General features: G+C 44.4%; 1 protein-coding gene and 2 pseudogenes across 3 annotated transcripts in view; 2 read left to right on the forward strand and 1 right to left on the reverse strand.

The window, feature by feature from the left end:
• Nucleotides 1–26,579, reverse strand: part of LOC149453334 (uncharacterized) — a 320,806-nt gene that overhangs the window by 169,918 nt on the left and 124,309 nt on the right. The gene's annotated exons all lie outside the window — the stretch shown is intronic.
• On the forward strand, nucleotides 2,799–5,677 carry LOC149453342 (uncharacterized; annotated as a pseudogene). Its single transcript, XR_016314724.1, has 4 exons — nucleotides 2,799–3,199; nucleotides 3,316–3,410; nucleotides 3,527–3,659; nucleotides 4,371–5,677. The product of XR_016314724.1 is annotated as an uncharacterized LOC149453342 (transcript).
• LOC149453343 (uncharacterized) lies at nucleotides 13,956–26,366 on the forward strand (annotated as a pseudogene). The gene is made up of 10 exons (XR_016314681.1): nucleotides 13,956–14,430; nucleotides 15,267–15,437; nucleotides 15,524–15,647; nucleotides 15,764–15,933; nucleotides 16,088–16,232; nucleotides 17,197–17,294; nucleotides 17,406–17,547; nucleotides 19,385–19,482; nucleotides 19,585–19,726; nucleotides 24,973–26,366. The product of XR_016314681.1 is annotated as an uncharacterized LOC149453343 (transcript).

Here is a 26,579-nt window from a genome sequence, read left to right on the forward strand (position 1 = left end):
TTGGGATTTATAACCCTAGAGTTCTCCCACTGTGCCTGTGATCTCTGGCATCATACAGACCACATTCCCGAGAGAGGGAGGAAATTGGAGGGAAGCTGATTTGGGAGTAGAAATGATACAAGATGGAGGATCCTTAGCAAGATGGATGACCGCGTCCATCTCTGTATGCTCACTTGCTACACTGACCACTGTAGACCAGGAACATCCTGCAAGAGCTGCAGTTTTGGAGATGTTCTATCCCAGTCATCTAGCCCAGAGGTTCCCCAAACTTTCTAAACACAGGGCCAGTTTATTGTCCTCCAGACTTTAGGGGGGCTGGACTATGGCCATTGGAAGTAGAAAATGTCCTGGTGTCAGTGGGAGTAAACAATTGCATATTTGGTATTAGGAGGAGGAATAGTGCCCCATTGCTGGTGTCAGTGGGAAGAATAGTGCCCCATCATTGGTGTCAGTGGGAGGATTAGTGCCCCATCATTGGTGTCATTGTGAGGAATAGTGCCCCATCATTGGTGTCATTGGGAGGAATAGTGCCCCATAATTGGTGTCAGTGGGAGGAATAGTGCTCCATCATTGGTGTCTGTGGGAGGAATAGTGTCCCATCATTGCCCCATCATTGTTGTCATTGGGAAGAATAATGCCCCATCATTGGTATCAGTGGGAGGAATAGTGCCCCATCATTGGTGTCAGTGGGAGGAATAGTGCCCCATCATTGGTATTAGTAGGCGGTATAGTGCCCCATCATTGGTATCAGTGGAAGGAATAGTGCCCCATCATTGGTGTCAGTGGAAGAAATAGTGCCCAATCATTGGTTTCAGTGGGAAGAATAGTGCCCCATTATTGGTATTAGTGGGAGGAATAGTGCCCCATCATTGGTATCAGTGGGAGGAATAGTGCCCCATCATTGGTGTCAGTAGGAGGAGTAGTGCCCCATCATTGATGTCGGTGTGAAGAATAGTGCCCCATCTAGGGTGGCCACCTCATCCTTTTAAACCCAAACCCATATTAATGACACGGGTTCTGAGGCTAATTTAATTCAATAAGGCACTAAGCGAGTTTAATTACCACCCTAATCAGCCAATACAACCCGTATAATTAATATGTGTTTGGGTTTAAAGGGATGAGGTGGCCACCCTAGCCCCATCATTGGCGTAAACGGGAGAAATAGCTCCCCACTGTTCAGGTTGGTAGCAGGAATATTGCCCCATTGTTGGGGTCAGTGGGAGGAATAGTGTCTTGTGGGTCTTGGGGTCGGTGGAAGGAAAAGTTCCCCATGGACTGGAGAAAGGCAAGCAAGGGGGGCTCAGTTTGGAGACGACTGGTCTAGCCATTACAGTGGACTACATTTGGCCCTTGTCAATGCCACACAAATCCTTACACTTGGCTGTTTGTTCTGCTTTCAACACATCAACTTCAAAAGTTCCATTTGCTGCCTAATATATACCACCCACTTTCAGTCGCATTGTCACAAAATGTTATTCACTGTATCTATCAGTGTTCATAAAGGAATGGTTGCTCGGTGTATATATATAAGAACACAGCCATGAATAATGGTCCAAAAACATCCTCTGAGAGCAACTTCTCCCAACCATCCAAGGACAGTTTGGTGAGGAACAATACCTCTTCCACCATGATGGAGCACCTTACCAGAAGGTAAAAATCATAACTAAGTGGCTTGGGGAACAAAAACATAAAAATTTTGGGTCCATGGCCAGGAAACTCCCCAGATTTTAATCCCATTGAGAACTTGTGGTCAATAATCAAGAGGCGGGTGAACAGAAAAAAAAAAACACATTCTGACAAACTCCAAGCATTGATTGTACAAGAACGGGCTGCCATCAGTCAGGATGTGACCCAGAAGTTGATGGACATCATGCCAGGGAGAGGTCTTCAAAAAGAAGGGTCAGCATTGCCTAAACCCTTTGCCTAAACTTCATGTCTTTGTCAATAAAACCCTTGGACACGTATGGAATGGTTGTAATTATACCTCAGTATACCAGAGTAACATCTGACAAAAAGATCTAAAAACACGGAAGAGGACTTTGTGAGAATTAATATTGGTGTCATCCCCAAAACTTTTGGCCAGAGCTCTACATACAATCTGAGGTGGTAGCTGTGCACATGTGACAAGACAGGTGAATTCACACGTGGGGCTGTAGTGTTGCCCCCCTAAGAAGTGATCGGCATGGAATGTCAGTGTGTTTAACAGTCAGTAAGGAAATAATATATGTCACCTCCTCACCACCGGCTCTAACCCTCAAAATGCTGACCCACCGCCTCACCATCATGGTTGCAGGGCAGTTGCAGCACGGCCTGAATCCCTTTTACAGGTCGTGTTTGCTGGTGGTACCACCTCCCAAAAGTGAAAGGCCATTTCAATGACTTTTCTCTGAATAGCTGCATCCCCTAGTTTTGTGAAGGCAAAGTCCTAGAGGTGAGAATGGCCATCAAAACCGTTGGAGACCGATGTCGAAAACTGGGGTTCACATTCAGTCGATTATCTTTTTTGTTTCATAGACAATTCACAAGCACAGTTCCAAGGATTTCCTTTCCTGGGCTTTTTTTTTTATTATTTTAATTCTCTTCAAGAACCAAAACATTCACGTTTTCCAACAATCGGTCTGATTGTGAGAAATGTGAAGATTGCCTCCAGATGCATTTATCGCCAGTGGAACACACAGACAGGAAGTGATGTAAGATGCAGACAGGAAGTTCCGGGTGAGAAGTGATTCAGGAGGAAGTAGAGAGGAGACATTGCTGAGACTGGCAGCAGAGGAGGTAATAAGATCTTATTTTATATATACACCCAGTAACTCCCCCGTCATGTCCGTCCTCTTCCTCCATCGTCATGTCCGTCTTCTTCCTCCATAGTCATGTTCATCTTCTTCCTCCATAGTCATGTTCATTTTCTTCCTCCATAATCATGCCTGTCCTCTTCCTCTATCGTCATGTCCGTCCTCTTCCTCCATCGTCACTGTGACATATTTTATCTCCAGCAGTTACTGGGAATTCTGGGACATTCTCCAGTAACAGACAAGGGATGTGTCTGGATGGTGACTGTATCATTGTGTGTGTCAGGTTCCTATAAGGTGTCAGGATGTCACTGTCTATTTCTCCATGGAGGAGTGGGAGTATTTAGAAGGACACAAGGATCTCTACAAGGACGTCATGATGGACAATCAGCAGCCCCTCACATCACCGGGTAAGAGGAGACTTTATTGTAAAGGAGAGAGCAGTACGGAGGGTCCACCTAGATCCCCCATCATCTGATAAACACATAGAAACAATGGATTCAGTCAGTGTGTGTGTTTCCTACAGATGGATCCAGTCATGGGAACCCACCAGAGAGATGTCCCCGTCCTCTGTATTCCCGGGATTCCACAGAGGAAGATCACACCATCCCTCATCATCAGGTAGGTGGGACTGAGCAACCAGAACTCAAAAAAGAATTCTAAGGTATGAGAGGACATTTTTCTATTTAATCTCTTATTTCTTTTTTTAAATGTATTCTATCATCTTTGGAATTTAGGGTCAAGTCGTCAAAGCGGAAATTAAAGAGGAAGATGAAGAGAGGTTGGTGAGTGGAGATCAGCAGTCTATGGAGGAGGGGGAGATGATTGTGAAGAGTGAACAGGAGGAATCTTCACTTTATATCGACACAAGTAAGTAATGAACACTAATTGCAGAAACAGTTCACATTTTTATTTTACTTCTACGAGTATAAAGTATGTATTTATATTGTTACATCATTTAAAAAAAGATTAATGTCTATCGAGTTGACCTAAACATCCAGAAGTTAATCCTTTATTTTAATTAACATTATGCGTGATCTGTGCTGCCATCATTCAAAATAGGGAATATCATATTCATCTGTACAGGCAAAGCTAAGAAGCCTTACTGCTGACAGAACATCATCAATGTATCTACCCCACCGTGCAATGTACTGTGGGTTTTGTACACCATTTAAAAGAATAATATATAAATCTCATCAAAAAATAAGGAGGAGACTGGACACCATATGAAAGGTTCGTCTCCATTCCTCAACATAACGTCATGTTCCCAATAAATTAGATACTGGACACCATATGAAAGGTCCATCTCCATTCCTCAATATAACGTCATGTTCCCAACAAATGAGGTGGAGATACTGGACACCATATGAAAAGTCCATCTCCATTCCTCAGTAGAACGTCATGTTCCCGACAATTGAGGAGGAGATCCTGGACATCATGCACAATCACAGTTAATCTGTTTGCTCCTAGATGCACACCAAAAACCTATGAAATGTTTGACCTCTAGCTCAGCATATACAGTATGTACTAAAAAATGTAAAACATTCTCAATATACAAAATCGGACAATTCCCTTCCACAGGTGGACATTATGTTCGAAGTACTTCCAAGGGACATTGTATTTTATCTCACAACTACAAAGCAGAAGTTTCTCCAGAAGTCAATCTACATGGTAGACCTTACCCTTTGGAGAACTCAATGGATCCCTCTAATTCCGGGGACTCTTGTGATAAACCAACTTCTCACCGTGTGGATCGTTCAACAGCTTCATCTGATCCCAAGAAATCTTCATCCACCCAGGAAGGTGTTTACAAATGTGAACTATCATTTCTATGTTCGGTGTGTGGGGAATCTTTCACTGATAACAGGGCATTTGTTGTGCACAAGAGAAATCATGAGAGCGAGCGTCCCCATTTATGTTCAGAGTGCGGGAAAAGTTTCACTCAGATAGGATTCCTTCTTATACACCAGAGAACTCACACAGGGGACCGTCCTTTCTTGTGTGCACAGTGCAAAAAATGTTTCACCAAGAAAGAGGACCTTCATAAACATCTAGAAGGTCACAAGGGTGACCGTTCATTCTCGTGTTCAGAGTGCGGGGAACGTTTCACCATCAAAGAAGACCTTCATACACATTTAGAGGGTCACAAGGGCAAGCGTCCCTTCTCATGTTCAGAGTGCGTAAAATGTTTCCTCAACGAAGATGACCTTCATAAACACCTGGAAGGTCACAAGGGTGAGCGTCCTTTCTCGTGTCCAGAGTGCGAGAAATGGTTTGCCAACAAAGGAAACCTTCGTAAGCATCTAAAGATTCATAAGGGTGAGCTTCCTTTCCCATGTTCAGAGTGTGGGAAATGTTTCCCTCGAAAATCCAAACTTCTTTCGCACCAGAGAGTTCACACAGGTGAGCGTCCGTATTGTTGTTCTGAGTGTGGGGAATCTTTCAGTCACAAAACAAGCCTTAATTATCATCAGAAATTGCACACGGGTGAACTCCCCTTCTCATGTTCAGAGTGTGGAAAACGTTTCTTGCGAAAAGAAAAACTTATTTCACACCAGAGACTTCACACAGGCGAGCGCCCTTATGTATGTTCAGAGTGCGGAAAAGGTTTCAATGGGAGAGATAACCTTCTTAGACACCAGAGGAGTCACACAGGTGAGCGTCCCTATCCATGTCCGGAGTGCGGAAAATGTTTCAGCGAGAAAGGAAACCTTCTTATACATCAGAGAATTCACACTGGTGAGCGTCCCTATTCATGTTCAGAGTGTGGGAAATGTTTCACTATAAAACAACACTTTGTTAAACACCAGAGAATTCACAAAGGGATGTGACTTTTTTTAATATTCAGTATGTGGATAAAGTTACAGTCGGGAAGTAGACCTTCTTAGACATCAGAGAATTCAAACAGGGAGGTGTGCATTTATAAAGTGTTACTAAACCCCGGACCCCACATTCACTATATCCGCTCTCCCCAGTCCCCGCATTACCTATATCCGCTCTCCCCGGACCCCACATTCACTATATCCGCTCTCCATGGACCCTGCATTCACTATATCCACTCTCCCCGGACCACGCATTCACTATATCCGCTCTCTCCGGACCACGCATTCACTATATCCGCTTTCCCCGGACCCCGCATTCACTATATCCGCTCTCCCAGGACCCCGCATTCACTATATCCGCTCTCCCCGGACCCCGCATTCACTATATCCGCTCTCCCCGGACCCCGCATTCACTATATCCGCTCTCCCTGGACCCCGCATTCACTATATCCGCTCTCCCAGGACCCCGCATTCACTATATCCGCACTCCCCGGACCCCGCATTCACTTTATCCGCTCTCCCCGGACCCCGCATTCACTATATTCGCTCTCCCCGGACCCCGCATTCACTAAATCCGCTCTCCCCGGACCCCGCATTCACTATATCCGCTCTCCCCGGACCCCGCATTCACTATATCCGCTCTCCCAGGACCCCGCATTCACTATATCCGCTCTCCCAGGACCCCGCATTCACTATATCCGCTCTCCCCGGACCCCGCATTCACTATATCCGCTCTCCCAGGACCCCGCATTCACTATATCCGCTCTCCCAGGACCCCGCATTCACTATATCCGCTCTCCCTGAAGCCTCCAGCAACATAAGATTCAACCCCTGCCACAATAGATCCCCCAGAAGGAATAGACCTCCCCCTCCCTGCAAAGATTGATTCAGCGACAGCAGACCTCCACCAGCATGAATAGATCCCCCGCGCAAAGATAGATCCCCTCCAGCGACAACAGACCTCCCCCAGCATCAATATACCCCCCCGCATAGATAGATCCCCTTCAGCAACAAAAGATTTCCCCCAGCATCAATAAACCCCCCTCCCCGCAAAGATAGATCCCCCTCCAGCAACAACAGACAGACCTCCCCCAGCATGAATAGACCCCTCCCCCCGCAAAGCTAAATTCCCACCAGCAACAATAGATCCTTCAGCAGCTAGCATCGGTACATCCCAGCACCCCTTGTCATTACATACATTCAGGACTGGAGGTACTTTATTCACGTTGCGGGCAATGTTGCAGATCTTCTTAGACACCAGAAAATTTACGCTGGCGAGCCTTATTTTTCCTATCTGTAGTGCAGGAAATATTTCCTTGGGAAAAAAAAAAACAGACCACAGAAGCCAACCAGAGAATTCACACAGGAGAATGTAGCTTTTTGAAGTTCAGTGTGCAGGAAATGTGCGATCTTCCTAGACTTCTGACAGTTTGCACGCACTCATATTCAGAGTAATATAAAGAAAATTCACAGAGGAAGCAAAATGTTTAATGCTACAGAGAAGGCAGCCATATGAGTGTTCTCTCTCACGCTCAGAGTGCGGGAAAGCCTTTCTACTCTAAATCTGATTAGACATCAGAAAACACGTCATGCCGTCACGTCAGGCCATGTGCTAGGAATGTGCTTTTCCAATCTCTCTTTGTGAGGAATACAGAATTTATGTGTAACATTTTTTCCACATCAGTAAATGGACTTCTCTGCTAATCCGGGGGGGGGGGAAGGGAGTCCATCCATTGTGCTTTGCTAATGAAAGTTAGGAATATGCCAATAGGTCCCATGTTTTTTTTTTCTTTCAATTTAAAATTTATAGTGATCAAATGAAATGTCAATTTTGTTTCGGCATTTTACTGAATATACGCTATATTGCCCGAAGTCTTGGCCCCGCCCTCCTAGTCATGTGATTCAGGTGTTCCAGTCCCCTCCATATCACGTGATTCAGGTGTTCCAATCTCCTCCACATCATGTGATTCAGGTGTTCCAATCCCCTCCACATCATGTGATTCAGGTGTTCCAATCCCCTCCCAATCATGTGATTCAGGTGTTCTAGTCCCCTCCATATCATGATTCAGGTGTTCCAATCCCCTCCATATCATGTGATTCAGGTGTTCCAATCCCCTCCATATCATGTGATTCAGGTGTTCCAATCCCCTCCATGGCCCAGGTGTATACAATCAAGCCCCTAGGCATGCAGACTGCTTCTACAAACATTGGTGAAAGAATGGGTCGCTCTCAGGAGCTCAGTGACTCCAAGCGTGGTCCCGTGATAGGTGGCCACCTGTGCAATAAGTCCATCCGTGACATTTCCTGGCTACTAAATATTCCACGCTCAACTGTTAGTGGGATTATAACAAAGTGAAAGCAACTGGGAACAACAGCCACTTAGCCACCAAGTGGTAGGCCACGTCACATGACAGGGCGGGGTCAGCGCATGCTGAAGCGCACAGTGCGCAGAAGTCGCCAATGTCTGCAGAGTCAATAGCTAAAGACCTCCAAACTTGGTGTGGCCTTCAGATGAGCCCAACAACAGTGCATAGAGAGCTTCATGGAATGGGTTTCCATGGCCGAGCAGCTGCATCCAAGCCTTACATCACCAAGTGCAATGGAAAGCGTCGGATCCCGTAGTGTAAAGCACGCCGCCACTGGACTCTAGAGCAGTGGAGGCGTGTTCTCTGGAGTGACCAATCACGCTTCTCTGTCTGGCAATCCGATGGACGTGTCTGGGATTGGCGGCGGCCAGGAGAACGGTACTTGCCTGACTGCATTGTGCCAAGTGTAACGTTTGGTGGAGGGGGGATTATGGTGTGGGGTTGTTTTTCAGGGCTTGGGCTTGGCCCCCTAGTTGCAGTGAAGGGAACTCTTAAGGTGACATTTTGGACAATTTAATGCTCCCAACTTTGTGGGAAGAGTTTGGGGATGGCCCCTTCCTGTTCCAACATGACTGCGCACCAGTGCACAAAGCAAGGTCCATAAAGACATGGAGGAGCCAGTTTGGGGTGGAGGAACTTGACTGGCCTGCACAGAGTCCTGACCTCAACCCCATAGAACACCTTTGGGATGAATTAGAGCGGAGGCTGCGAGCCAGGCCTCCTCCCCCGACATCAGTGCCTGACCTGACAAATGTGCTTCTGGAAGAATGGTCCAACCTTCCCCCAGACACCCTCCTAAACCTTGTGGACGGCCTTCCCAGAAGAGTTGAAGCTGTTGTAGCTGAAAGGGCGGGGCCAACGCAATATTGAACCCTACGGACCAAGACTGGGGGGCCATTAAAGGTCATGTACATGGAAAGGCCGGCGGGCCAATACTACGGGCAATATAGTGTATATATATGTAACAAACTCAACGTACAAAAAACTGATGTACAAACTGCAGAGACCCTCAGCAGCCAATCAGAATTTGTCTTTTGCCGATGAATCTTTGGGTTGGTAATGCTCATCATTTCCTGTAATAAAGAAGCCAGCTTGTTGTCCCATTGGATCATTCTGAACTGTCAGCTGTGATTTCAATGTGATTTATACAAATATGTGATTGGAATAAAGGATTCCTATTACTGCCTGTTAATTGGAATGAATTCATAAAATCTCATAAAATTCATATATTCATAATCTATAATCTTAATTCATAACAATCCGGAAAGCTCGACACGTATAATGTTCTGGTCAGAATCTCCTTTTATTTAACCGCTTACCAGAGCAAAGTACAGCGGCCAATCTGAGATCTGTTGTTACCAGTGGACACGGCGTTCACAGATCGCGCCAAGAGTGCACAAGAGGCGGGGTTCTGGGAGGAGCTACCGGTACGTTTCCCAAGAACAACACTTGTCTCACCTCGCTGTATATGTACAGTGGCCGGGCAGGACAAACGTTGTTTTAGGACCTACCCGAATGTGCTCCCAAAACTGCGCCTCGTAAGTGCCCCTGGGGGTGCACAGTGATACGATCCGTGACCTCTGTGTGCACCGGACACAGGTGTTTCGGGCCAATCTGCCCTGGTACCATGTGATCGCTGTCACCAATCAGAGTGATCACATGTCCAGTAGTAAACAATGGCTATTATTCATGAAGCCATTACTTACTACTGTGATCTCTGTGATTGGTCACAGTGATCACATGGTACAGGGCCAGTCACGGCAACCCTATACCATGTGGTAGCTGTGGCCAATCACAGCTATCACAGTAGTTCCCAGTAGCTGCATGAATGTCAGAAATTATTGCTTATATAGCCGTGGATAACCAATCACAGAGCAAAAGAAATCCCAATTCCTGCCCGCCGCCTGGACTAACCCTGACCTGTTTATTGACCACGTGTCTGGCTGTTGCCTGGACCAATCCTATACCTGTTTGCTGACCTCACTGCCTGTGGCCTGAACTGACCCAACTGCACGTCCAACTGACGTGATGCTCAGGTGCCAGTTGTAGGCGCTTTTGGTTATGGGGTTGGGTCACCATGGGCACCCTGACTGGTCTGCAGGTACGCCGGCCCATATGCAACACCTTTCACCTTTCTTTCAGAAGCAGCATTCACTTTTTCAGCAATCTGAGCTCCAGTAGCTCTTCTATTGGGTGGAACTATACAAGCCAGAATTTGCTCCCCACCTGCATCAATGAGCCTTGGCTGGTTTTCCTACCTTGGATCACTTTTGGTCGGTCCTGACCACTGCAGACCAGGAACATCCCGCAAGAGCTGCAGTTTTGGAGATGCTCTAACCCAGTCATCAAGCCCAGGGGTCTCCAAAATTTCTAAACACAGGGCTAGTTTATTGTTCTCCAGACTTTAGGGGGGCTGGACTGAGGAATAGCGCCCCATCATTGGTGTCATTGGGAGGAATAGTGCCCCATCATTGGTGCCAGTGGGAGGAATAGTGCCGAATCATTGGTGTCAATGTGAGGAATAGTGTCTCATCATTGGTATCAGTGGGAGGAATAGTGCCCCATCATTGGTGTCAGTGGGAGGAATAGTGCCCCATCATTGGTGTCATTGGGAGGAATAGTGCCCCATCATTGGTGTCAGTGGGAGAAATAATGCCCCATCATTGGTGTCAGTGGGAGGAATAGTGCTCCATCATTAGTGTCAGTGGGAGGAATAGTGCCCCATCATTGGGAGGAATAATGCCCCATCATTGGCATCAGTGGGAGGAATAGTGCCCCATCATTGGTGTCAGTGGGAGAAATAATGCCCCATCATTGGTGTCAGTGGGAGGAATAGTGCTCCATCATTAGTGTCAGTGGGAGGAATAGTGCCCCATCATTGGGAGGAATAATGCCCCATCATTGGCATCAGTTGGAGGAATAGTGCCCCATCATTGGTGTCAGTGGGAGGAATAGTGCCCCACCATTGGTATCAGTGGGAGGAATAGTGCCCCATCATTGGTATTAGTAGGAGGAATATTGCCCCATCATTGGTATTAGTGGGAGGAATAGTGCCCCATCATTGGTGTCAGTGGGAGGAATAGTGCCCCATCATTGGTATTAGTGGGAGGAATAGTGCCCCATCATTGGTATCAGTGGGAGGAATAGTGCCCCATCATTGGTGTCAGTGGGAGGAATAGTGCCCCATCATTGGTGTCAGTGGGAGGAGTAGTGCCCCATCATTGATATCAGTAAGAGGAATAGTGCCCCATCATTGGTGTCAGTGGGAGGAGTAGTGCCCCATCATTGGTATCAGTAAGAGGAATAGTGCCCCATCATTGGTATCAGTAAGAGGAATAATGCCCCATCATTGGTATCAGTGGGAGGAATAGTGCCCCATCATTGGTGTCAGTGGGAGGAATAGTGCCCCATCATTGGTGTCATTGGGAGGAATAGTGCCCCATCATTGGTGTCAGTGGGAGAAATAATGCCCCATCATTGGTGTCAGTGGGAGGAATAGTGCTCCATCATTAGTGTCAGTGGGAGGAATAGTGCCCCATCATTGGGAGGAATAATGCCCCATCATTGGCATCAGTGGGAGGAATAGTGCCCCATCATTGGTGTCAGTGGGAGAAATAATGCCCCATCATTGGTGTCAGTGGGAGGAATAGTGCTCCATCATTAGTGTCAGTGGGAGGAATAGTGCCCCATCATTGGGAGGAATAATGCCCCATCATTGGCATCAGTTGGAGGAATAGTGCCCCATCATTGGTGTCAGTGGGAGGAATAGTGCCCCACCATTGGTATCAGTGGGAGGAATAGTGCCCCATCATTGGTATTAGTAGGAGGAATATTGCCCCATCATTGGTATTAGTGGGAGGAATAGTGCCCCATCATTGGTGTCAGTGGGAGGAATAGTGCCCCATCATTGGTATTAGTGGGAGGAATAGTGCCCCATCATTGGTATCAGTGGGAGGAATAGTGCCCCATCATTGGTGTCAGTGGGAGGAATAGTGCCCCATCATTGGTGTCAGTGGGAGGAGTAGTGCCCCATCATTGATATCAGTAAGAGGAATAGTGCCCCATCATTGGTGTCAGTGGGAGGAGTAGTGCCCCATCATTGGTATCAGTAAGAGGAATAGTGCCCCATCATTGGTATCAGTAAGAGGAATAATGCCCCATCATTGGTATCAGTGGGAGGAATAGTGCCCCATCATTGGTATCAGGAGGAATAGTGCCCCATCATTGGTATCAGTGGGAGGAATAGTGCCCCATCATTGGTATCAGTGGGAGGAATAGTGCCCCATCATTGGTGTCAGTGGGAGGAATAGTGCCCCATCATTGGTGTCAGTGGGAGGAATAGTGCCCCATCATTGGTGTCAGTGAGAGGAATAATGCCCCATCATTGGTGTCAGTGGGAGGAATAGTGCCCCATCATTGGTATCAGTGGGAGGAATAGTGCTCCATCATTGGTGTCAGTGGGAGGAATAGTGCCCCATCATTGGTGTCATTAGGATGAATAATGCCCCATCATTGGCATCAGTGGGAGGAATAGTGCCCCACCATTGCTATCAGTGGGAAGAATAGTGCCCCATCATTGGTATTAGTGGGAGGAATAATGCCCCATCATTGGTATTAGTGGGAGGAATAGTGCCCCATCACTGGTGTCAGTGGGAGGAATAGTGCCCCATCATTGGTGTCATTGGGAGGAATAGTGCCCCATCATTGTTGTCATTGGGAGGAATAGTGCCCCATCATTGGTATTAGTGGAAGGAATAGTGCCCCATCATTGGTGTCAGTGAGAGGAATAGTGCCCCATCATTGGTGTCAGTAGGAGGAGTAGTGCCCCATCATTGATGTCGGTGTGCAGAATAGTGCCCCATCTAGGGTGGCCACCTCATCCCTTTAAACCCAAACACATATTAATGACACGGGTTCTGAGGCTAATTTAATTCATTAAGGCACTAAGCGAGTTTATTTACCAACCTAATCAGCCAATACAACCCGTATAATTAATATGTGTTTGGGTTTAAAAGGATGAGGTGGCCACCCTAGCCTGATCATTGGCGTAAATGGGAGAAATAGCGCCCCACTGTTCAGATTGGTAGCAGGAATATTGGCCCATTGTTGGGGTCAGTGGGAGGAATAGTGTCTTGTGGGTATTGGGGTCGGTGGAAGGAAAAGTTCCCCATGGACTGGAGAAAGGCAGGCAAGGGGGGCTCAGTTTGGAGACGACTGGTCTAGCCATTACAGTGGACTTCATTTGGCCCTTGTCAGTGCCACACAAATCCTTACACTTGGCTGTTTGTTCTGCTTTCAACACTTGAACTTCAACAGGTCCATCATCCTCCGAAAGAAACTTCTCCCAACCATCCAAGAACAGTTTGGTGAGGAACAATGCCTCTTCCACCATGATGGAGCACCTTGCCATACAGCAAAAGTGATGACTAAGTGGCTTGGGGAGCAAAACATCGAAATTTTGGGTGCATGGCCAGGAAACTCCTCAGACCTCAATCCCATTGAGAACTTGTGGTCAATCCTCAAGAGGCGGGTGAACAGAAAAAAAAAACACAAATTCTGACCAACTCCAAGCATTGATTGTGCTAGAACGGGCTACCAGGGAGAGGTCTTCAAAAAGAAGGGTGAACGTTGTAAATGATGATTAAACTTTGTCAATAAAACCCTTGGACACGTATGGAATGGTTGTAATTATACCTCAGTATACCAGAGTAACATCTGACAAAAAGATCTAAAAACACGGAAGAGGACTTTGTGAGAATTAATATTGGTGTCATCCCCAAAACGTTTGGCCAGAGCTCTACATACAATCTGAGGTGGTAGCTGTGCACATGTGACAAGACAGGTGAATTCACACGTGGGGCTGTAGTGTTGCCCCCCTAAGAAGTGATCGGCATGGAATGTCAGTGTGTTTAACAAGCAGTAAGAAAATAATATATACCACCTCCTCACCGGCTCGACCCTCAAAATGCTGACCCACCGCCTCACCATCATGGTTACAGGGCAGTTGCAGCACGGCCTGAATCCCTTGAACAGGTCGTGTTTGCTGGTGGTACCACCTCCCGAAAGTGAAAGGCCATTTCACTGACTTTTCTCTGAATAGTCCTAGAGGTGAGAATGGCCATCAAAACCGTTGGAGACCGATGTCAAAAACTGGGGTTCACATTCAGTCAGTTATCTTTCTTGTTTCATAGACAATTAATAAACACAGTTCCAAGGATTTCCTTTCCTGGGCTTTTTTTTTTTTAAATTTTAATTCTCTTCAAGAACCAAAACATTCACATTTTCCAACAATCGGTCTGATTGTGAAAACTGCAAAGATTGCCTCCAGATACATTTATTGCCAATGGAACACACAGACAGGAAGTGATGTAAGATGCAGACAGGAAGTTCCGGCTGAGAAGTGATTCAGGAGGAAGTAGAGAGGAGACATTGCTGGAACTGGAAGCAGAGGAGGTAATAAGATCTTATTTTATATTTACACCCAGTAAACCCGTCAAGTCCGTCCTCTTCCTCCATGGTCATGTCCACCATCATGAACCATTTATCCAACCATCCATCGAGAGCCTCTAGTTTATAGACCAGATACATCCTAAATATAGAACCATTTATCCAACCGTCCATCCAGAGCCTCTGGTTTATAGACCGGATACGTCCTAAATATAGAACCATTTATCCAACCGTCCATCCAGAGCCTCTGGTTTATAGACCGGATACGTCCTAAATATAGAACCATTTATCCAACCGTCCATCCAGAGCCTCTGGTTTATAGACCGGATACGTCCTAAATGTAGAACCATTTATCCAACTGTCTATCTAGAGTCTCTTATGTTATAATGTATGAATAATAGATACTCTTTTTGTTGCTAACCCTACAGACAAAAGCAACTTTTAGCAAGAAAAAGGGTGATTTCTACCCATACCTCATTAATGTCACAAGAACAATACCTTAAAAGAAGTTCTAACTCTTTCCATTCAATCCAAACCAAAAATAACAGTGCTCGGAACTGTGCAGAAATGTATTCCATTACGAGATTCTCAATTTATTATACGTCTAAAGAGAGGAGAGTCCTCTATAAATCATGAGAGGTGCGGAGGATTCTGGGAGGTCACATGACATCACTCTCATCTCTATTAATAAAACACAGACCTGACCGGAGAGGTGAGGAGGATTCTGGGAGGTCACATGACATCACTCTCATCTCTATTAATAAAACACAGACCTGACCGGAGAGGTGAGGAGGATTCTGGGAAGTCTGTGGTGATAATTGTTACTTTCTCTCTATACTCAGGATTATAATATAGTGAAGGAAATATCTGGAGATCCATCACCACCCAGCAGCCGTCTCCAGGGGACATCACCCATCACAGTGCCTCCACCTCACAGCCTGACAACAGAGGGAACCAGTGCCAAGAAGATTCTAGAAGTCACCCAGAAGATCATTGATTTGCTGACAGGAGAGGTGATTGGTGCCGTGAATTCTGGGTCATTCTCCAGTAACAGACAAGGGATGTGTCTGGATGGTGACTGTATCATTGTGTGTGTCAGGTTCCTATAAGGTGTCAGGGTGTCACTGTCTATTTCTCCATGGAGGAGTGGGAGTATTTAGAAGGACACAAGGACCTCTACAAGGACGTCATGATGGACAATCAGCCGCCCCTCACATCACCAGGTAAGAGGAGACTTTATTGTAAAGGAGAGAGCAGTATGGAGGGTCCACCTAGATCCCCCATCATCTGATAAACACATAGAAACAATGGATTCAGTCAGTATGTGTGTTTCCTACAGATGGATCCAGTAATGGTAACCCACCAGAGAGATGTCCCCATCCTCTGTATTCCCAGGATTCCACACAGGAAGGTCACACCATCCCCCACCATCATCAGGTAGAGGGATCCAGTAATGGGAACCCACCAGAGAGATGTCCCCGTCCTCTGTATTCCCGGGATTCCATACAGGTAAGTCACACCATCTCTCCCATCTCTCACCATCATCAGGTAGGCGGGGCTGAGCATGGAGACCTAAAAATGTATTCTAAGATATGAGAGGACATTCTTTTATGTAATCTCTTGTTCCTTCTTACCAATGTATTCCATCATCTTTGGGGTTCAGAATGAAGAACTGGAAGACATCAAAGTTGAGATTAAAGAGGAGAAAGAAGAAGAGACGTTGGTGAGTGGAGATCAGCAGTCTATGGAGGAGGGGGAGATGATTATGGAAAGTAAAGCGGAGGAATCTTCTCTACATATAGACATGTGTAAGTAATAAACACTAAATGCACAAATAGCTCACATTTGCGTTTTACTTCTATGAGTATAAAGAAAGGTTTCTTACAATTAAGGTCAAGCTATGCTGCTCTTATTCAAAATACTAAGGTCACATGCTCCTGTACAGGAAAGAAACACTAACTGCTGACAGTAAAAGCACCATCAGTGCACCTACCCCACCGTCCCAATATACTGTACACAATATAAAAGTATAATCTCCAGTCCTCACCATTAGAAAATAATCATATTTACCACACGATCCAATGTTCCATCAAATGAGGAGGAGATACTGTACACCATATGAAAAGTCCATCTCCATTCCTCAATATAACGTCATGTTCCCAACAAATGAGGAGGAGATACTGGACACCATATGAAAGGTCCTTCTCCATTCCTCAATATAACGTCATGTTCCCAACAAATGAGGAGGAGATACCGGACACCATATGAAAGGTCCATCTCCATTCCTCAATATAACGTCATGTTCCCAACAAATGAGGAGGAGATACTGGACACCACATGAAAGGTCCATCTCCATTCCTCAATATAACGTCATGTTCCCAACAAATGAGGAGGAGATACTGGACACCACATGAAAGGTCCATCTCCATTCCTCAATATAACGTCATGTCACCAGTAAATGAGGAGGAGATACTGGACACCATATGAAAGGTCCATCTCCATTCCTCAGTATAACGTCATGTTCCCAACAAATGAGGAGGAGATACAGGACACCATATGAAAGGTCCATCTCCATTCCTCAATATAACGTCACGTTCCCAACAAATGAGGAGGAGATACTGGACACCATATGAAAGGTCCATCTCCATTCTTCTGTATGTTTCCAAGGAACACGGTGGAGAAAGGTACAGTACAGAAGGTCCACCTAGATCTTCCATCATCTGATAAACACATAGAAACAATGGATTCAGTCAGTGTGTGTGTTTCCTACAGATGGATCTAATAATGAGAACCCACCAGAGAGGTGTGCCCGTCCTCTCGATTCCCGGGATTCCACACAGGAAGATCACACCATCCCCCACCATTATCAGGTCTGTGAGACTGAGCATGGAGACCTAAAGAGCTATGAATTGACATTCTTCTATGTAATCACTTGTTTATTTTTTTTTTTACAAATGTATTCCATCATGTTTTGAGTTTAGGGTGAAGAACTGAAAGATATCAAAAATGAGATTAAAGAGGAAGAAGAAGAGACGTTGGTGGGTGAAGATCAGCAGTCTATGGAGGAGGGGGAGATGATTATGGAAGCTAAACTGGAGGAATCTTCTCTACATATGGACATGTGTAAGTAATAAACACTAAATGCAGAAACAGTTCACATTTGCATTTCACTTCTACGTGTATAAAGTATGTATTTACATTGTTACATCAGTTGAAGAAAGGTTAAAAAAATTCATAGTGGAAGAAGACGTGATGTCCATATAAAGCTCAGCCTTATCTCCTCCTGATCCCAAAAGGCAATCAGATAACTCCCCAGATCAACATTCTACAGTCTTTTTCCCTACAACTATTAATAGCCATTTTTATATTTTGAATTAACCACTTCCCGACCATCCGTTGTATATAAACGGCCGGACGATGGCACTGCAGGGTTGGGTGGCCATTTATAAACGGCCTCCCCGCACCCTGCTTGTGCTCGCTGCCTGGGTGAGCGCAGCACCGCGATCCGGTGCCCGCAATGTCCTTCGGACACAGTGAAACACTGATCGTCGGATGGGACCTCTGTTTGAGGTCCCAATCATGTGATCGCTGATTGGCCAATCAGTGATCACATGCAAAGTAGTAAGCAAGATGTCACTTGTGACATCATTGCTTACTATTTGTGAAATCTGTGAATGATCACAGAGGTCACATGGTAAAAGGCTATTAACAACAGCCTTGTACCATGTGACAAGCTGTGACCAATCACAGCTCACTCAGTAGTTCTCAGTGGCTGCAAGAATGGAGACAGGGAGAAAGAGAAATGATTGCTTTTACATCCTATATGGGTGTAAAAGCAATCAGTGTAAAATAAAAAAAAAATCTTCATCACCCCCCAAAAGTAGTACAGTGTCACCATGGTGACACTGTACTGCTAGGGTGACAGTATGTAAAAAAATAAATAAATTATAAAATAAATAATAATATAAGAAAAAAAAAATGTAAAAAAAAAGTTTAAAAATTATAATTTTTGGTTATAAACTAATATGGCTTTTTTCTTTTTTTTACTAAAAAGATAACGGAATAAATTTTGGCTAAGATTTATGATGAAATATTATTTATTTGCAAAATTTTATAAGAAAAACACTTTTTTTCAAAAATTTTTTACGATTTCATTTACATAGCAAAAAAAATAATAATCCCAGCGGTGAATAAATACCACCAAAATAAAGTTTAATCTGTCTCAAAAAAATGGTAAAAAATTAATATGGGTACAGTGTTGCATGACCGCGCAATTGTCATTCAAAGTGTGATAGCACTAAAAGCTGAAAATTGCCCTGGTCAGGAACGGGATAAAAGTGTCCGGACTGGAAGTGGTTAAGAAGCACATCTACTCATTTCTTTTGGTAATATACTAAGTCAGCTAGAACCCGACTACCCAATGTTCCCAACAAATGAGGAGGAGATACTGGACACCATATGAAAGGTCCATCTCCATTCCTCAATATAACGTCACGTTCCCAACAAAAGAGGAGGAGATACTGGACACCATATGAAAGGTCCATCTCCATTCCTCAATATAACGTCACGTTCCCAACAAATGAGGAGGAGATACTGGACACCATATGAAAGGTCCATCTCCATTCCTCAATATAACGTCATGTTCCCAACAAATGAGGAGGCGATACTGGACACCATATGAAAGGTTCATCTCTATTCCTCAATATAACGTCATGTTCCCAACATATGAGGAGATACTGGACACCATATGAAAGGTCCATCTCCATTCCTCAATATAACATCATGTTCCCAACAAATGAGGAGATACTGGACACCATATGAAAGGTTCATCTCCATTCTTCAGTATGTTTCCAAGGAACACAGTGGAGAAAGGTACAGTACAGAAGGTCCACCTAGATCCCCCATCATCTGATAAACACATAGATACAATGGATTCAGTCAGTGTGTGTGTTTCCTACAGATGGATCCAATAATGGGAACCCACCAGAGAGATGTTCCCATCCTCTCCATTCCCGGGATTCCACACAGGAAGATCATACCATACCCCACCATTATCAGGTCTGTGAGACTGAGCATGGAGACCTAAAGAGCTATGAGTTGACATTCTTCAATGTAATCACTTGTTTATTTTTTTTTACAAATGTATTTCATCATGTTTAGGGTGAAGAATTGAAAGATATCAAAAATGAGATTAAAGAGGAAGAAGAAGAGACGTTGGTGAGTGGAGATCAGCAGTCTATGGAGGAGGGGGAGATGATTATGGAAAGTAAACCGGAGGAATCTTCTCTACATATGGACATGTGTAAGTAATAAACACTAAATGCAGAAACAGTTCACATTTGAATTTCACTTCTACGTGTATAAATTTACATTGTTACATCAGTTGAAGAAAGGTTAAAAAAATTCATAATGGAAGAAGACGGGATGTCCATATACAGCTCAGCCTTATCTCCTCCTGATCCCAAAAGGCATTCAGATAACTACCCAGATCAACATTCTACAGTCTTTTCCCCTACAACTATTAATAGCCATTTTTATATTTTGAATTAAGAAGCACATCTACTCATTTCTTTCGGTAATATACTAAGTCATCTAGAACCAGACTACCCAATGTTCCCAACGAATGAGGAGGAGATACTGGACACCATATGAAAGGTCCATCTCCATTCCTCAATATAACGTCATGTTCCCAACAAATGAGGAGGAGATACTGTACACCATATGGAAGGTCCATCTCCATTCCTCAATATAACGTCATGTTCCCAACAAATGAGGAGGAGATACTGGACATCATATGAAAAGTCCATCTCCATTCCTCAATATAATGTCATGTTCCCAACAAATGAGGAGATACTGTACTCCATATGAAAGGTCAATCTCCATTCCTCAATATAACGTCACGTTCCCAACAAATGAGGAGGAGATATTGAACACCATATGAAAGGTCCATCTCCATTCCTCAATATAACGTCATGTTCCCAACAAATGAGGAGATACTGGACACCATATGGAAGGTCCATCTCCATTCCTCAATATAACGTCACGTTCCCAACAAATGAGGAGGAGATACTGGACACCATATGAAAGGTCCATCTCCATTCCTCAGTAGAACGTCATGTTCCCAACAATTGAGGAGGAGATACTGGACACCATATGGAAGGTCCATCCCCATTCCTCAATTTAACGTCATGTTCCCAACAAATGAGGAGGAGATACTGGACACCATATGAAAGGTCCATCTCCATTCCTCAATATAACATCATGTTCCCAACAAATGAGGAGATACTGGACACCATATGGAACGTACATCTCCATTCCTCAATATAACGTCACGTTCTCAACAAATGAGGAGGAGATACTGTACACCATATGAAAGGTCCATCTCCATTCCTCAGTAGAACGTCATGTTCCCAACAATTGAGGAGGAGATACTGGACACCATATGAAAGGTCCATCTCCATTCCTCAGTAGAACGTCATGTTCCCAACAAATGAGGAGATACTGTACTCCATATGAAAGGTCCATCTCCATTCCTCAATATAACGTCACGTTCCCAACAAATGAGGAGATACTGGACACCATATGAAAGGTCCATCTCCATTCCTCAATATAACGTCACCTTCCCAACAAATGAGGAGGAGATACTGGACACCATATGAAAGGTCCATCTCCATTCCTCAGTAGAACGTCATGTTCCCAACAATTGAGGAGGAGATACTGGACACCATATGAAAGGTCCATCTCCATTCCTCAATATAACGTCATGTTCCTAACAAATGAGGAGGAGATACTGTACACCATATGGAAGGTCCATCTCCATTCCTCAATATAACGTCATGTTCCCAACAAATGAGGAGGAGATACTGGACATCATATGAAAGGTCCATCTCCATTCCTCAATATAATGTCATGTTCCCAACAAATGAGGAGGAGATACTGGACACTATATGAAAGGTCCATCTCCATTCCTCAGTAGAACATCATGTTCCCAACAAATGAGGAGATACTGTACTCCATATGAAAGGTCCATCTCCATTCCTCAATATAACGTCACGTTCCCAACAAATGAGGAGGAGATACTGGACACCATATGGAAGGTCCATCTCCATTCCTCAATATAACGTCATGTTCCCAACAAATGAGGAGGAGATACTGGACACCATATGAAAGGTCCATCTCCATTCCTCAATATAACATCATGTTCCCAACAAATGAGGAGATACAGGACACCATATGGAACGTACATCTCCATTCCTCAATATAACATCACGTTCTCAACAAATGAGGAGGAGATACTGTACACCATATGAAAGGTCCATCTCCATTCCTCAGTAGAACGTCATGTTCCCAACAATTGAGGAGGAGATACTGGACACCATATGAAAGGTCCATCTCCATTCCTCAGTAGAACGTCATGTTCCCAACAAATGAGGAGATACTGTACTCCATATGAAAGGTCCATCTCCATTCCTCAATATAACGTCACGTTCCCAACAAATGAGGAGGAGATACTGGACACCATATGGAAGGTCCATCTCCATTCCTCAATATAACGTCATGTTCCCAACAAATGAGGAGATACTGGACACCATATGGAAGGTCCATCTCCATTCCTCAATATAACGTCACGTTCCCAACAAATGAGGAGGAGATACTGTACACCATATGAAAGGTCCATCTCCATTCCTCAGTAGAACGTCATGTTCCCAACAATTGAGGAGGAGATACTGGACACCATATGAAAGGTCCATCTACATTCCTCAATATAACGTCATGTTCCCAACAAATGAGGAGGAGATACTGGACACCATATGGAAGGTCCATCTCCATTCCTCAATATAACGTCATGTTCCCAACAAATGAGGAGGAGATACTGGACATCATATGAAAGGTCCATCTCCATTCCTCAATATAACGTCATGTTCCCAACAAATGGGGAGATACTGTACTCCATATGAAAGGTCCATCTCCATTCCTCAATATAACGTCATGTTCCCAACAAATGAGGAGGACATACTGGACACCATATGAAAGGTCCATCTCCATTCCTCAATATAACGTCATGTTCCCAACAAATGAGGAGATACTGGACACCATATGGAAGGTCCATCTCCATTCCTCAATATAACGTCACGTTCCCAACAAATGAGGAGGAGATACTGGACACCATATGAAAGGTCCATCTCCATTCCTCAGTAGAACGTCATGTTCCCAACAATTGAGGAGGAGATACTGGACACCATATGAAAGGTCCATCTCCATTCCTCAATATAACGTCATGTTCCCAACAAATGAGGAGGAAATACTGTACACCATATGGAAGGTCCATCTCCATTCCTCAATATAACGTCATGTTCCCAACAAATGAGGAGGAGATACTGGACACTATATGAAAGGTCCATCTCCATTCCTCAGTAGAACATCATGTTCCCAACAAATGAGGAGATACTGTACTCCATATGAAAGGTCCATCTCCATTCCTCAATATAACGTCACGTTCCCAACAAATGAGGAGGAGATACTGGACACCATATGGAAGGTCCATCTCCATTCCTCAGTATAACGTCATGTTCCCAACAAATGAGGAGGAGATACTGGACACCATATGAAAGGTCCATCTCCATTCCTCAATATTACATCATGTTCCCAACAAATGAGGAGATACTGGACACCATATGGAACGTACATCTCCATTCCTCAATATAACGTCACGTTCTCAACAAATGAGGAGGAGATACTGTACACCATATGAAAGGTCCATCTCCATTCCTCAGTAGAACGTCATGTTCCCAACAATTGAGGAGGAGATACTGGACACAATATGAAAGGTCCATCTCCATTCCTCAGTAGAACGTCATGTTCCCAACAAATGAAGAGATACTGTACTCCATATGAAAGGTCCATCTCCATTCCTCAATATAACGTCACGTTCCCAACAAATGAGGAGGAGATAGTGGACACCATATGGAAGGTCCATCTCCATTCCTCAATATAACGTCATGTTCCCAACAAATGAGGAGATACTGGACACCATATGGAAGGTCCATCTCCATTCCTCAATATAACGTCACGTTCCCAACAAATGAGGAGGAGATACTGTACACCATATGAAAGGTCCATCTCCATTCCTCAGTAGAACGTCATGTTCCCAACAATTGAGGAGGAGATACTGGACACCATATGAAAGGTCCATCTCCATTCCTCAATATAACGTCATGTTCCCAACAAATGAGGAGGAGATACTGGACACCATATGGAAGGTCCATCTCCATTCCTCAATATAACGTCATGTTCCCAACAAATGAGGAGGAGATACTGGACATCATATGAAAGGTCCATCTCCATTCCTCAATATAACGTCATGTTCCCAACAAATGAGGAGGAGATACTGGACACCATATGAAAGGTCCATCTCCATTCCTCAGTAGAACGTCATGTTCCCAACAATTGAGGAGATACTGTACTCCATATGAAAGGTCCATCTCCATTCCTCAATATAACGTCATGTTCCCAACAAATGAGGAGATACTGGACACCATATGAAAGGTCCATCTCCATTCCTCAATATAACGTCACGTTCCCAACAAATGAGGAGGAGATACTGTACACCATATGAAAGGTCCATCTCCATTCCTCAGTAGAACGTCATGTTCCCAACAATTGAGGAGGAGATACTGGACACCATATGAAAGGTCCATCTCCATTCCTCAATATAATGTCATGTTCCCAACAAATGAGGAGGAGATACTGGACATCATATGAAAGGTCCATCTCCATTCCTCAATATAACGTCATGTTCCCAACAAATGAGGAGGAGATACTGGACAACATATGAAAGGTCCATCTCCATTCCTCAGTAGAACGTCATGTTCCCAACAAATGAGGAGATACTGTACTCCATATGAAAGGTCCATCTCCATTCCTCAATATAACGTCATGTTCCCAACAAATGAGGAGATACTGGACACCATATGAAAGGTCCATCTCCATTCCTCAATATAACGTCATGTTCCCAACAAATGAGGAGGAGATACTGGACACCATATGAAAGGTCCATCTCCATTCCTCAATATAATGTCATGTTCCCAACAAATGAGGAGATACTGGACACCATATGGAAGGTCCATCTCCATTCCTCAATATAACGTCACGTTCCCAACAAATGAGGAGGAGATACTGTACACCATATGAAAGGTCCATCTCCATTCCTTAGTAGAACGTCATGTTCCCAACAATTGAGGAGGAGATACTGGACACCATATGAAAGGTCCATCTCCATTCCTCAATATAACGTCATGTTCACAACAAATGAGGAGGAGATACTGGACACCATATGAAAGGTCCATCTCCATTCCTCAGTAGAACGTCATGTCCCCAACAATTGAGGAGGAGATCCTGGACATCATGCACAATCACAGTTAATCTGTTTGCTCCTAGATGCACACCAAAAACCTATGAAATGTTTGACCTCTAGCCCAGCATATACAGTATGTACTAAAAAATGTAAAACATTCTCAATATACAAAATCGGACAATTCCCTTCCACAGGTGGACATTATGTTCGAAGTACTTCCAAGGGACATTGTATTTTATCTCACAACTACAAAGCAGAATTTTCTCCAGAAGTCAATCTACATGGTAGACCTTACCCTTTGGAGAACTCAATGGATCCCTCTAATTCCGGGGACTCTTGTGATAAACCGAGTTCTCACCGTGTGGATCGTACAACAGCTACATCTAATCAAAAGAAATCTCCATGGAGGCAGAAAGGTTTTTACAAATGTGAACTATCATTTCTATGTTCGATGTGTGGGGAATCTTTCACTGATAACAGGGCACTTTTCGCGCACAAGAGAAATCACGAGAGCGAGCGCCCCCATTTATGTTCAGAGTGCGGGAAAAGTTTCACTCAGATAGGATTCCTTCTTATACACAAGAGAACTCACACAAGGGACCGTCCTTTTTCGTGTCCACGGTGCAGGAAACGTTTCACCAAGAAAGAAGACCTTTATAAACACCTGGAAGGTCACAATGTAGAGCATCGTTTCTCGTGTAAAGAGTGCGGGGAACGTTTCACCATCAAAGAAAACCTTCATACACATTTAGAAGTTCACAAAGGCAAACGTCCTTTCTTGTGTTGAGAGTGCGGGAAATGTTTCACCAACAAAGACCGTCATAAACATTTAGAAGGTCACAAGGTAGAGCATCCTTTCTCGTGTTCAGTGTGCAGGAAATGTTTCCTCAATGAGGAAGACCTTCATATACACCTGGAAGGTCACAAGGGCGAGCTTCCTTTCCCATTTTCAGAGTGTGGGAAACGTTTCCCTCGAAAATCCATACTTCTTTCGCACCAGAGTTCACACAGGTGAGTGTCCGTATTGTTGTTCTGAGTGTGGGGAATCTTTCAGTCACAAAACAAGCCTTAATTATCATCAGAAATTGCACACGGGTGAACTCCCCTTCTCATGTTCAGAGTGCGAGAAACGTTTCTTGTGAAAAGAAAAACTTATTTCACACCAGAGACTTCACACAGGCGAGCGCCCTTATGTATGTTCAGAGTGCGGAAAAGATTTCAGTGGGAAAGATAACCTTCTTAGACACTATATCGCATTCACTATATTCGCTCTCCCCGGACCCCACATTCACTATATCCGCTCTCCCCAGACCCCGCATTCATAGATCCCCTCCAGTGACAACAGATCTTCCATAACAAAGTCAGCACATAAAAGCTTGATGTACAAACTGCAGAGACCCTCAGCAGCCAATCAGAATTTGTCTTTTGCCGATGAATCTTTGGGTTGGTTAATGCTCATCATTTCCTGTAATAAAGAAGCCGGCTTGTTGTCCCATTGGATCATTCTGAATTGTCAGTCAGCTGTGATTTCAATGTGATTTATACAAATATGTGATTGGAATAAAGGATTCCTATTATTGTCTGTTCATTGGAATGAATTCATAAAATTCATATATTCATAATATATCATCTGAATTAATAAAAATCCGGAATCTCGACACGTATATTGTTTTGGTCAGATTCTCCTTTTATTTAACAACTTACCAGGGCAAAGTACAGCGGCCAATCGGTGATCCGTTGTTATCAGTGGACACGGCGTTCACAGATCGCGCCAAGAGTGCACAAGAGGCGGGGTTCTGGG

Source organism: Staurois parvus, unplaced genomic scaffold (genome assembly GCF_062004578.1).
Source record: "Staurois parvus isolate SC_StPar_1 unplaced genomic scaffold, SC_StPar_1.0 ptg000449l, whole genome shotgun sequence".
NCBI lineage: Eukaryota > Metazoa > Chordata > Amphibia > Anura > Ranidae > Staurois > Staurois parvus.